Genomic DNA, 13124 nt, shown 5'->3' on the forward strand with positions numbered 1-13124 from the left:
AGTACAAAGTACTTCCCATCTTTCACGTTGAACCCTTAAAACAACCTACAGGGGTGGATTATTTTCGCATCCCTATTTTGCATATGAGGTGATTGATGTGCAGGAGCTTTAGGCCCAGGATTCCGTAACAGCTCCAGTGCCAGAGCCCAAACCCCTCTGCCACCCTGCCTGCCAGACGGAATGTAGGAACCACCTACTGGCTCAGCCCTTTCAGGCCAGGCAGGATTATGTGGTCTCCAAAACCCTGGACGAAGGGAGGCCTCGTTGCCCTGACAACCACGTTAAGATTAAAGTTTATGCCAGCTTCTCCTGGAAACCCATTAACTCTGTTACTTACCAATTTATTTTAAACTCTAATATTGAGAAGAGGGATTATTATGGATTCTTTGCATGAATGCCATATTTATTTTCTCGTATTTTTTTTTAAACCAACTCCCCAAAGAACATATGGATTTATAGTAGGTGAGATGGGGATCCCTGGGTGGCTCAGCGGTTTAGCGCCTGCCTTCAGGCCCAGGGCGCGATCCTGGAGTCCCGGGATCGAGTCCCACAGTCGGGCTCCCTGCGTGGAGCCTGCTTCTCCCTCTGCTTGTGTCTCTGCCTCTCTCTCTATATATGTTTCATGAATAAATAAATAAAATCTTTAAAAAATATATATAGTAGGTGAGATGTTCACTTTCCGGATGGAGAAGCTGGGGGACAGAGAGGAGCCAGGACTTGCCCAAAGTTCCAGGATCACATTGAGGGAGGGAAGACACCTCTGTCTTCTTGGTCCTGGGCCCATGTTCTCTGGGATCTAGCTGTCCCTCCACCATACCACACTCCCACATTTTACATTGACTAGTGTCTTGGTGAGCTTTTGGGCATGGGTGCAGGTGCAAAGGCCCTGAGTTCAGACAGACTTGAGTGTGGCCCCTAGCCATGACTTGTATCAGCAGGTTGACCTTGGCAAGCAATGAACCTCCCAGAGCCTCTGTGTCCTCAGGAATGTGGGACTAGTGAGAGACTACTTTCAGGGTGGTCTGAAGTCTGGAGAGTTAGGGCTCAGGTCAAGTACACCATGCTCGGTCAAGCACACTGCAAATGCTGCAGCATTAGTCCCTGGGCTCTTCACTCATTGAAGAGGTTTTGCTCTATCCCTCACTATCTGAGAAGGGAGAGTGTGTGACAGAGCATCTGATGAGTGGTTGAACTAAATGAGCTTTAAGGAAAAATCTTGAACTAGGATCCTGCCATTTGCTGGCTACCAGATTTGGAACAAGCCCATTCCTCGGGTTGGGCCTCAGTTTTCTTATCTATAAAATAAGGGGGGTGGGGACACTGATCTTGACTTCTAGATCTGAGGGCTCACTTGGTGTCTTGGTAGGAGGCTATAGAAGCACACATGGGAAATGGCAACCATCCCCTGCCATGCCCACCCTGCTGTTTACAGGGAACATCCTGTCACCCTTGTGGCTTCAATGGCCATGTGTAGTGTCATGTCACCTCATCTCTTGGGCCCAATTGATTGGAAGAATGGCAGTTGAGCCAAATGCAGTTGATGGTGAGTTGTTTAGCAGCCTTGGCCCTTGGTAAGCTGGGTCAATAAATGGCCTTTTTAAAGGAAGTTTGACCTGCAAGTAAGAAAATAACCTCTTGGTAGGAGGAGAAGTAGGTGAATGGCCACAATGCTGAGGAGATTGGCAAGGAGGCCCTTATGGACCATATAGAGGCTGAAGTCATGAGGGAGGAGACTCTGTGAACATGAGAAAGCCGGTGGAGCTGGTGAGACAATGGAAGCAACCATAGCCTTTGAGAGTCAAACCATTTGGTAACTACCCTATGCCTCTTCTTCACTGGAAGACTTTACACTCAACACCTTTACTTGGTGTAACTTGAGTAGGTTTCTGTTTCTTGCAATCAATAGGAAGGAGAGGAAAGCATGGTAACAGCCAACATGTTTGGAGCACTTACTATGTTCCAGGCATTCTCCTAAGCCCTTCCCCCATATAAATTAATCATTCACCCTCTCGACCACCCTATAAAGTAGGTTCTATCGTTATTCCCAGTTTACTCATGAGGAAATAGCACAAAGAGGGTAAGTAATTTACTGTCATGTGCTGCTAGGAGGTCAGACCTTAGTCTCATGCTCCAGCCAGGTCTTTCTATTCCTTCCCAGACTGGAGGACCAGACCAGACGCTGGACATGACTTGGAACAGAGAACTGCATGTAACTGAGCTTTGCAGGTCCCAGTGTGTTTGACCCAAGATACCTCACCTGGGGGCGCCCTTGTGCCTGGCACCAGGGCAGATGTGGTGGGATGGGTGGTGTGCAGCTGCTGGCTGTTGCTCAGACTACCTCAGAAGAAGACAGGATGGATTCAGGCTTCTGGGCCATCTTGCCTCAGGCTGTGACCATGGTCCTCTGCATGAATGAACATCTCAGGTTGGACAATTCTCTAGAGAAAGAGGGTGTGTGGATAGGAAGGAAAACCCTCCTAACAGGCACCTATCCCCTCTCCCCAGCCCTGGAGGCCTAGCAGTGACCCTGCTGGCATCTAGTCCCTGCAGCTGCAGGGGCCCCACCCCTGGGAGGCTGTGCAAGGGACTTTAGCAGAGCAGGGATGTTAGGGAGGAGCAGGGAGGGGATGCATCAAAAAGAGACCACTAGCCACAGAGGTGGCGGCTCTCCTGGCAGTGAGTGGGGATTGTGTCTAAGGAAGCGATGCTAGGGAGAGGCAGAGAGGAGGAGAAACTTCCCAGGCCATTTGGGCCACCTCAGCAAGTCCAGCCTGAGATTCCAGAAACAAATAATGAGAGAGGAGCGCCTTACAGAACCAGCACCAGGCAAATCCCATCCTGCTCACCTGCCACCTCCTCAGCCACTCCAGAGGGCCTGGAATCTCCACTCCAAATGCCGCAAAGCTCCGGGGGACTGGCCCCTGCCCATCTGGCCCACCCTGACCCCTCTTCCTCTGTCATTCTCCACCTGAGCTCTCCTCCCCTTGGACCTGCCGCGAGAGCCACATACCTCTGGGCCCTTAGCCCCCGGCCTGCAATGCTCCTTCCAGCCTCTTCTTGCTGCCGCCTCTCCTGTACAGTTTCTATTCAAATGTCATTGCCTCCCAGGGGCCTCCTCTGACTACCTAGTCACCATAAGGCTTGTTTGTTTTACTTTTTAAAATATTTATTTATTTATTTTAGAGAGAGAGTGTGTGTGCACATGAGAGGGGGAAGAGGGAGAGGGAGAGAGAGAGAATCTCAAGCAGACTCCCTGCTGAGCACAGATCCTGATGCTGGGGCTCGATCTCACGACCCAAGATCATGACTTGAGCTGAAACCAAGAGTGGGACAATGAGCCATCCAGGTGCCCAAGGCTAATTTGTTTTAGTTTCCTCATTGCACCTATCATCATTGCAATTTATTTTGTTTACCTATGTATTATCTCTCTCCCCCAAACTAGCATGTTTGAAATGTTAAAAAATCTAGGGTTTTGTCTATTTGTCTACACTATCTCCAGGAGGTGGTGTGATGCCTAGGACCTAGCAAGTGCTCAATGAATATTTATGCATGAAATGAATACTCATGCACAACTGGGGGCAAGTGCCATTTCTGAGTGAGGAGGCTGTGGTAATTAAACAAAATCAAATCTTTGGCTGTCATTCACTCATTTGACAGATTGTTCTTGAGCACCTACTGTGTGCCAGGCATGGAGCTGGGTACTGAGGATATAGCTGTAAGTGAAGCGGACCAAGATCCCTTTGGAGTTCACGGTCAGACAAAAATGAATGGGAAATACTAAGGGTGTGGGGAGGGAGGATACTGGGTGCTGCCATAGTCTGGGAGGTTGGAACAGCCCCTTTGAGGAGATGAAGTTCAAACTGGAAACAGAAGCCCGAGCCCTGCACTGTGTGCAGGGTGAGGGTGGGCTTGGAGGGGGGGCCAGGTGGGCAAACATCATGGACAGATTCCCTGAGGTGAGGAGCCTGGCACAGGGGAATGGAGAAGGTGAGTGTGGGGCTGTAAGGTGAGAGATGAGAAAATGAGCTGGTGGGGAGGAGGGTATATGCAGAGTCCTTTTGAGAATTTTGTTCTAAGAGCAATAAGAAACTTTGGAAAGTTTTAATAGGGGCATTACTTGAACCTGTTGATGTTAAAAAATGAATCTCTGGCTTCTAGATCACAGCTGCTTTTTAACAAAGGGGAGTTGGGTGATGATTGGGGATCCAGGTATTGTGGGGGCCCAGGTCATAATGAACCTGTTTCTCTTCACCTGAAGTCTGATGAAGGAGGAAGAGGAGGGCAATCGTTGTTATTTATGGGCCTTGAGCACCGCCACCCAATTTTGTTTCTGGACTTCCAGCTTTGCTCCCTGTCTTCATCCACATACTACCCATCAAACCTCTCAAGGGGTTTATCTGAATTCTTCTCAACATGGAGATCATTGGTCCAGGCATGGAGTAGACCTGCAGACCTACTTTATAGGCAACTTACAGAGTCCTGTCATGTGTAGAATATGATTTCCTTCTTCACGTGCACAGCCTTTTTTATTTTTTATTTTCCCATGCCCATTCTTTAAACTGAACCTATACCAGTGCTTCTAGATCTCTGATGCCCTGATAAATAGCCCTGTCTCCTTTATGTCATGCTGTTGAGGAATGCATTAAGTTAGGACTCAAAACCCCAACTCAGCTAGCATAAATGTAAAGGAATAATTTTTGCCCCTCATCTGAATGAAAAGAAAATTAAGATTCAGGCAGGACTGGATCCAGGTGCTCCAACAATGTCAACAAACTTCTGTCTCTCTACCTCTCAGCTCTGCTTTCCTTCAAGGCTGACTCTTTCCAAGTGATGACAAGGATGACCCAAAGCAATTCCAAGTGTACATCGTAGCATTCAGCTATACCAGCAGAAAAAAGAGTATATTCTCTTTTCCAGTAGATGAGTGAAAGTTGCAGAATTTTCTCTGATTGGTCTAGCTTGAGTCACAAGCTTACCCTTAACCAATCCCCAAATGGAGGGCAGACCTTGTTGTCATTGACCAGGTCTAGTCACTTGCCTATTTTTGAGCTCGTGGTTGATGTCATCAACCTCACCTGACCACCGATTGAGAATAAGGTAAGAGAGTGGTTCTCCAAAAGGAAGAGATGGATTCTACTATCAGAAAAATGATGCCAGGCAAGCAAACCCCAGGAGCCAATCAAGAACCCCATGGTCCAGGGGGTGCTCTTGGGAAATGCGTTCAGAGCATGATCTTGGTCATTCCTTGCCACCCTTCCCTTCGGCAGGTGCCGAGACTCCTGTCAATGGCAGGATGATACACCCTCTCTCTCGCAAAATGCTTTGTCTTTCTGCAGCGCCCATTGCCAAAGAAGCGTACTGTAGATATGAATAGGACTCAGGTTATGGCCAGACTGCCTGGGTTTAAATCCTGGCCTCTCCTCCTTACCAGCTGAGAAACCTCAGAAGAGTTTTTTTACTAGCTCCATCACTCAGTTTCCTCACCCTAAAAGTAGAGACCATAGCAGTACTCGCCCTGTAGGCTTGTCGAGAGAAGTAAGTTATGACACACAGGATGCAGGCGATGGTGCTGAGTACAGAGAAAAACCCTCAAGAGAAGTAGCTGCTCTAAACCTCTAATTATGATCTTGCTTTATGGAGAGGCTTAATTTCTGTGCCCTAGTCTCAAGGCCACAGTCATCATTTCCCCCAGCAGATGCCAGGGCCTTCATGTAAATCAGACAAGCTGACTGCCTGCTTCCATCCCAGGCTCCACAGGGGAGCGAGGAGATACATAAGTATGTTCACGTTGAACACCTACTAGGTGCCAGGCACAGTTCTAAGCAACTTATATAGACTCTCAGTCTTATCCAACGGAAAAGCTATAAGGTATGATCTATGATTAGCCCCAGGAGTTCCGAAAGGTAAAGGAAATTTCCCAAGATCATATAGTTGGAAAGTGTGTAAACCTGAATGTAGAAGAGGTCAAATGACACCACGAAAGTGATAGCTCCCCTGACCTCCATATTAATTTGTTTCCAACATGCCCAGCCAAGGCCTCCATTCCAGTGACATCAAACATAAAGACACCCGTGTTAACATGGGACCCTGTCCCCCAAGACAGAAGCTCCTGGAGATGCCCCGTCCAGGCTCCCAGATACACAAGGGCCTGCAGGAGGGGGGTGGATTTGACTCTTTATCCCCTGTAGGTCCAACTCAGGGTCCTTTAGTAAGTTGGCGTTCACTAAAGGTGGATTAGATGCAAGGATGATGAAGTAAATGAATAAAGAATAAATGGGCTGATGATTCTGCATTTCTAAGGCGAAGCTTGGGTGCACATCCAGCTCAGTACTCTACTGTCCCCATGTGGCCATTTGTAAAATGGCAGGTAGGATCAATGGTCTCCAATTTTTAGTGTGAAAAACTTCAAACACGCAGAATACAGGGAAGAGTGTTAATTAGCCCATTATGTCTATCCTTGGTTTAACAATTATTTGATTTTTTTCTGAATTTGCTTTATCTTTTTAAAATGTCAAATGAATCACTGACCTTGTGGCACTTTACTGTGAACTGCATCAGCATGTATCTCTAAAAATGACATTTTCCTACATGATGACAATCCCATTGTCAACCTAATAAAATTAATAATAACTTCTAAATCTAGTGTAATACCTAATTCATAGTCAAAATTCATTGATCATGCCCAAGAATTTCTTTGAAATGTTACTTGGTTCAAATCAGCGTCCAAACAAGGGTTATGTCTATGAAGTCTTTTTTATTCTAGAACAGTGACTTTGGCTCATGACCCATTGAACAACTCTGATTCATTGTCTTGTAGAATGCTCCATGGTCTGGATTTGTCTGGTTGCTGTCTCAAGTTGTCAATTTCCTGGTTGCTGTCGACCATGTATGTGTTACAAACTAGAAGTTGGATCCAAATATTTGATTATATTCAGGTTCACCATTCTTGGCACGAATGCTCCCTAGATGATGTGTGCTTCAAATTGTATCACATCTGGAAGTGTGTGCTGTGTGGTACTCACTTGTACAGATGATAAGATTGCCCAGTAAGTTCAAGGGGATTCACCTTCATCCTTCCATTGAAAAGCTGAGCTTTTCCTATGAGCAGCAAGTAAATTTTGGTCTGATCATTTGGAACCTGATAAATATCCAGTTCTATTAGTTTTTTTTTTTGTTTTTTGTTTTTTTTTTAATTTTTTAAAATTTATTTATGATAGTCACAAAGAGAGAGAGAGAGAGAGAGAGAGGCAGAGGGAGAAGCAGGCTCCATGCACCGGGAGCCCAACGTGGGATTCGATCCCAGGTCTCCAGGATCGTGCCCTGGGCCAAAGGCAGGCGCTAAACCGCTGCGCCACCCAGGGATCCCCAGTTCTATTAGTTTTTGACAGCTTCCTTACTTGGGGCACTATAAGATGCTCCAAGCTCATCTTGTACCTCTTCTGCCCCAGACCTCAAATCAGCCATGTCTTCAGGGTGCCCAGATTCCTTTCCATGGAAACAGTGCTTAGAGACAACAGTCCATGTGTTAGCAAGCAGTGGAGTTGATTGGAACCCAGACAGCCTGACCTCAGAGCTAGTGCTTTTTCTTTTTTCTTTTCTTTTCTCTTTTTCTTTTCTTTTCTTTTTTCTTTTCTTTTCTTTCTTTTTTCTTTTCTTTTCTCTTTTTCTTTTCTTTTCTTTCTTTCTTTCTCTCTCTCTCTCTTTCTTCTTTCTCTTTTTTTAGAGCTAGTGCTCTTAACCTCTATGCCCTCTGGTTAACAATGTGTATTAGTGACAATGATAGTAATAATTGTGACTGTTACTCCTATTGCCATAGCCAGTTACTCCTTGTCAGATGCCTGCTAGGTGCTTCCCAACATTTAAAAAATGTAATCATTAAGGCAACACTCAGAGGTAGGCAGTCTTATTCTTACCTTACAGAAAAGGAAACTGAGGCTCTGAAAGATAAGTGGCTCATGGTAAGTGGAAGGGTGTGGACACAAATTGGGATCTGTGTGACTCTCAGTCCTGTCCCTTAGACACTAAAGGCCATATTGGTTGGTAAGAATTCTGGCTTTGGTGATTTCCACACTGTCTCCTTTCATTGGTCCCTTGCTCTGTTCCCTTTGCCCTACTCACTCCCTGTGTCCCTGAGCCCCAGAGTCCTGACACTCATTTGGTGCTCCATCCTGTGAGTGCTTGTGGGGGCCCTTTCTACATTTATAGCTGTGCAAGGGTAGGGATGGCCCTGTTGGGAGACTAAGTAATTGCCATAAAGCGTCTTTGAGGTACAACCTGCTTTAACACCCCCAGAGAAACATTCAACTCTCCCAGGGAGCTCTGGAAATCTAAACAGCCTTCAAGAACCAAAGAATTGAAGCTTGAGTGGGGGATGTGTATCCGGATATTATGATAGATGGTGGAGGCACAGGACTCAGCTACACATCCTTCGATTTGTTCCTTGGGTAGATGGCTTCCTACTTGAAAGGAGGAAAGGCTGAAGCCTATAGAGAAAAGAGTTGAGTATGAGTTGTTGTTCACAAGAAGGGCTGTCATGCCCCTGGGGCCCATAAAGTCTGGCTAGAGATCAGAAGTAGAGGGGAGATAAATTTTTGGATCAGAGAGCAAACACTGCAATGGGGAAGAGGAGGCACCAATAAGACTAGGGCTTGTGCAGTTCTGTGTCTGGGGGCTCCCAAGCCAGACTCCAGGCAGGATTCCTGCGAAGGGGCACTGTGATTTTTGCTCAGTGTAGCAATTAGCCATTGCTGCTGTATAACAAGCCACTCCTAAACTTAGTGGCTTAAGATAATGAACATTTATTGTTTACCATGAGCCTGTGGGTGTATTGGGCATTTCTCTGGTCAGGGCTGGCTGAGCTGATCCCTGGGATGGCAGGTGATTTGGCTGGGGCTGGATGGTCTAGGATGGCCTCACTCCCATGTCTTGTAGATGGCTCGGTGTCAGCAAGGATGACAAAGAGGACTTGGCCACCTATCTTGCTGTCCAGGGAATCATTAGGGTTTGTTCACGTGGCAGGGGTAAGGTTTCCAAGAGAAGCAAGAGAGAGCGCAAGCTCCAGCCTCCGCTTGTTTCACCTTTGTTAATGTCATTGGCCAAAGCAGGTCACAGGGCCAAGCCCAGCTTCAAGGTGGGAAAAACAGCTCCACGTCCTGATGGAAGGAGTCATATCATAAAGAGGTGTGGCCACAGGGAGGGGAAAGAATTTACAACCATTTTTGCCATCTGCATGTTTACAGGCAGCCATTCCCTCTTTTACTGTACACAGCACTTAAACGTTCATCTGGGGTATCCACCCCTACTCCCAAACTCCCATCTAGACAGTCTGAGGCCCAATGATTGGCCGAAGGATGGGCATGTGACCCAATTCTAGCCAATGTGATTCAACCTGGTACTTTAGCTGGAGACTGTTGGGAATGGCATCTTTTTTCCTGCTCCGACAGCTATGCTAGAGGAGTATAGTCGTGGAGCTTCTGGAGGCTGTGTTTGCCCCTGCGGCAGGGGAGGCTGCTTGCACATTCAGCCAACACTGAAGAAGGCAGATCTAAGGCATCAAGAAAGAGACTGAGAGGAAAGAAAAGAGACTACTCTGATATCACCTGGATCAGGCCACACCTGAATGCCTACTCTTGGACTTTCCAGTTACATAAACTAATACATTCTCTTTTTTGATTAGGCCATTGTGAGTTGGCTTTCTAACTCAACACTTGTAACCAAGAGGATCCTGAGTTCTTCCTCTCTGATCTCGAAGCTCTTCTCATGTTTATTTCGTGATTTGGGCAGACAGTCTTAGTCTAGGTTACTGCTTGTTACCTCTGCCTGGGCCTATAGTAAGTTCTCAGTAAACATTCGTTCAAAGCACCCAGAGGAAGGCTTGGGACACCTCCTAAGAAGAGGCTGTGATGACAGGCTGGTAACAGTCTCAGGGAGAGGCTCCCAGATGTAGTGTTCTCAGAGGCAAGTGGAGCAGGTGATGGACACAGTCTGTCAATGTAATCTATGCCCCACTGGCTCCTGGGGCTGGGGCCCCAAGGTGGGCAGGGCGTGGGGAGCACAGGTGGTGAGAGCAAGGCAGGGTGGAGTCCATAGTAATCATGGAGCTCACAGCACTTTTACCTCCCCCTGACCACTGCCACCCTGGGTCTCTGCACAGCTGCCTCTGTCGTATTAGTTGGGTCCTGGCACCAACGTTACCCTCTCAGAGAGGACTTCCCACATCATCCAGTTTATAGTGCTCCCTACTCTTTGTTACATCATCCTTTTTTGCTTGCCTATCACTTACCATTTTATTAAGTTCTCTATTCATTTTCTTACATTTTTTTTTCTGTCTGGGCCCCGTCTTTCCCCCAGGGTGTCAGCTCCTTGGGAGCAGGGACCAGGGCTCTCTTGTTCACCTCTGTGTTCCAGCACCTGGCACAGGTAAGTAGCGGCTCAATGGGGGAGGGGAAGAAGGGAGGAAAAGGGGAAAGAAGGGCTAAGTCCTGAGCTCCTTCAGTGTCCTCCCTCCCATGACCAGAGCACAGACGGGTCCTCAGGGGAAGAGCATGGGGAACAGAGAGGAATGTGATGAAGAGAGACACTGCAGAGGAACCCAGCAGGGCCTTGGGAAGCCTCAGGGAGCAGCCAGGCTGCCCCCCATTCCCCCCAGGGAGGATATTTCCCTGATTAAGGTTGTCAGGTTTGGCAAATAAAACTATAAGATGTTCAGTTAAATTTATATTTCAGATAAACAGTGGATCTTTTTTGTTTAAAGATTTTATTTTATTTTTAAGTAATCTCTGCCCAATGTGGGGCTTGAACTCATAACCCCGAGATCAAGAGTCCCATGCTCTACAGACTGAGCCAGCCAGGACCCCCTGTCTCCTCCAGTGAATCTTTTTTAAAGTATAAATATGTCGTGTACAATATTTGGGATATATTTGTATTAAAAATTGTTTGGTGTTTATCTGAAATTGAAATTTACAGGGCATCCTATATTTTCTCTGGTGGCCGTACCCCAGACCTTCACTTTGGGCTAAGTGCAAAGAGAGATTCTACTGAGCAGCCGGCTTTTTGATATGGAACGTTTTGTTTCACTCCCGAATAAGAAGTAAAGTCTCTTTATTGATCTAACAGAAGGAGAATGTCCATGAAAACAGCAGCTTGTTAGGGCAGATTGGCTCCAAGGGGGCAGATAAATACCGTGGGGAGGGCAAGACAGATGCCTTGTCCTGAAGTCAAAGCTGCTTTCAGAACCTCCTTGTGCTGTTGCTTGGACTTTCCTCCCTGGGCCCAGAAGTGGGCTTGAGGTGCTGCCGAAGAGGGCAGGAGGTGTACATGGTTCAGCCTGTGAGGGAAAGATTCACGGGGATGTGGGCTGATTCTGGTCATTCACTCCTTCAGTCTCGCTGAGCAGCTGGTGGCAGGAACTCGAAGATGGATGGCACTGGGCGCTGCCCCGGGGGCTCTCCAGAGACGGAGAGATGGATCTGGAGCCCAGGACCCACAAGTGATGGCTATCCCAAGTCTGTCTTCATGGTTGACTCAGTGGGAAGAATGCATTTCTTTCTCTCCCCAACCCCCCCACCAGTCCTTATTCTTTTTCTTTTCTCCCTCTTCTTTTTCTCTCACTTTCTCAGTCTTTGTCATCTTGAACCTATAAGTACTAAAAAGGAAAGATGACTAGTGCAATCAGGCATGGGACCTGGTCTTAGTCTCTCCAAGCGCGGGTCCCCCACCCCACTACCTGCTTCCTGGGCAATACCATCAAGGACTGGAGGAGTTCATTTGTATGCCCTTTTCTGATTGATACAAACCCTTTGCAGCCTTCCATGCTCCACTCCTCTCGGCCACGCCCCACCAACCTGTTGGAGCCCCACAAAGGAAGGCATCCTGAGAGCCTCAAACCTCTAGCCCTTGGTCTTGTCTGCCCAATTATTCCTCAGTAAAGTGTCGGAGGATGATCCTTTATGGTTTGGGATTAAAAAAACCAGATTCCAGGCTGGACTTTGCCACTGACAAACTGTGATCATGAATGAGTCCCTCTGCTTCTCTGAGACTCAGTTGCCTCATCTATAAAATGGGAATAATTCTCATGATGAGGTGTGGGGGTTTTGTTTTTTGTTGTTGTTATTGTTTGTTTTTTTTATTCTTACTTTAATATTTTATTTATTTATTCATGATAGAGAGAGAGAGAGAGAGAGAGGCAGAGACACAGGCAGAGGGAGAAGCAGGCTCCATGCCCGGAGCCCGACGTAGGACTCGATCCCGGGACTCCAGGATCACGACGCCCTGGGCCAAAGGCAGATGCTCAACCACTGAGCCACCCAGGGATCTCCCTTGTTTCTTTGTTTTAATTTTTTATTTTTTTAAAAGGTTTTGTTTATTTATTCATAGACACAGAGAGAGAGGCAGAGACACGGGCAGAGGGAGAAGCAGGCTCCATGCAGGGAGCCTGATGTGGGACTCGATCCCAGGTCTACCAGGATCACACCCCAGGCTGCAGGCGGCGCCAAACCACTGCGCCACCAGGGCTGCCCTTGTTTGTTTTTTTAGTGAGACTCTTCTGTAGTAGTTAATATGGACTTTTAAGCCAGACTGCCTGAATTCAAATCCTTCCTCTTCCACCTACCAGCAGAATGCCCTAAACGAGTTATCTTTTTAGTTCTCTTTCTTTTTTTAAACATTTTTTTTTATTTATTTATGATAGTCAGAGAGAGAGAGAGAGAGGCAGAGACACAGGCAGAGGGAGAAGCAGGCTCCATGCACTGGGAGCCCGACGTGGGATTCGATCCCGGGTCTCCAGGATCGCGCCCTGGGCCAAAGGCAGGCGCCAAACCGCTGCGCCACCCAGGGATCCCTTAGTTCTCTTTCTTAATTTGGTTGGAGCGAGTCTGAAATAAGTCAAATTATCTAAAAACACTGCAACAATGCTTTACATGCAAGCACGTAATGAATGTCAGTTATTATTGCAATAAGTATTAAAAGTCCTTTTTGTCCAAATGCTGTTAATATTATTATTGTTCAATGAATATTTGGGCATAGGTTGGGAAAAATCAATTGGGTGCCAGAGTTTCTTGTGAAGACAGTTCAAAGAAGTGAAGCCTTAACCTCTCTGAGCCTCAGCGTCTTTATCTGTATTATGG

This window comes from Canis lupus, chromosome 20 (genome assembly GCF_003254725.2).
Source record: "Canis lupus dingo isolate Sandy chromosome 20, ASM325472v2, whole genome shotgun sequence".
Lineage (NCBI taxonomy): Eukaryota > Metazoa > Chordata > Mammalia > Carnivora > Canidae > Canis > Canis lupus.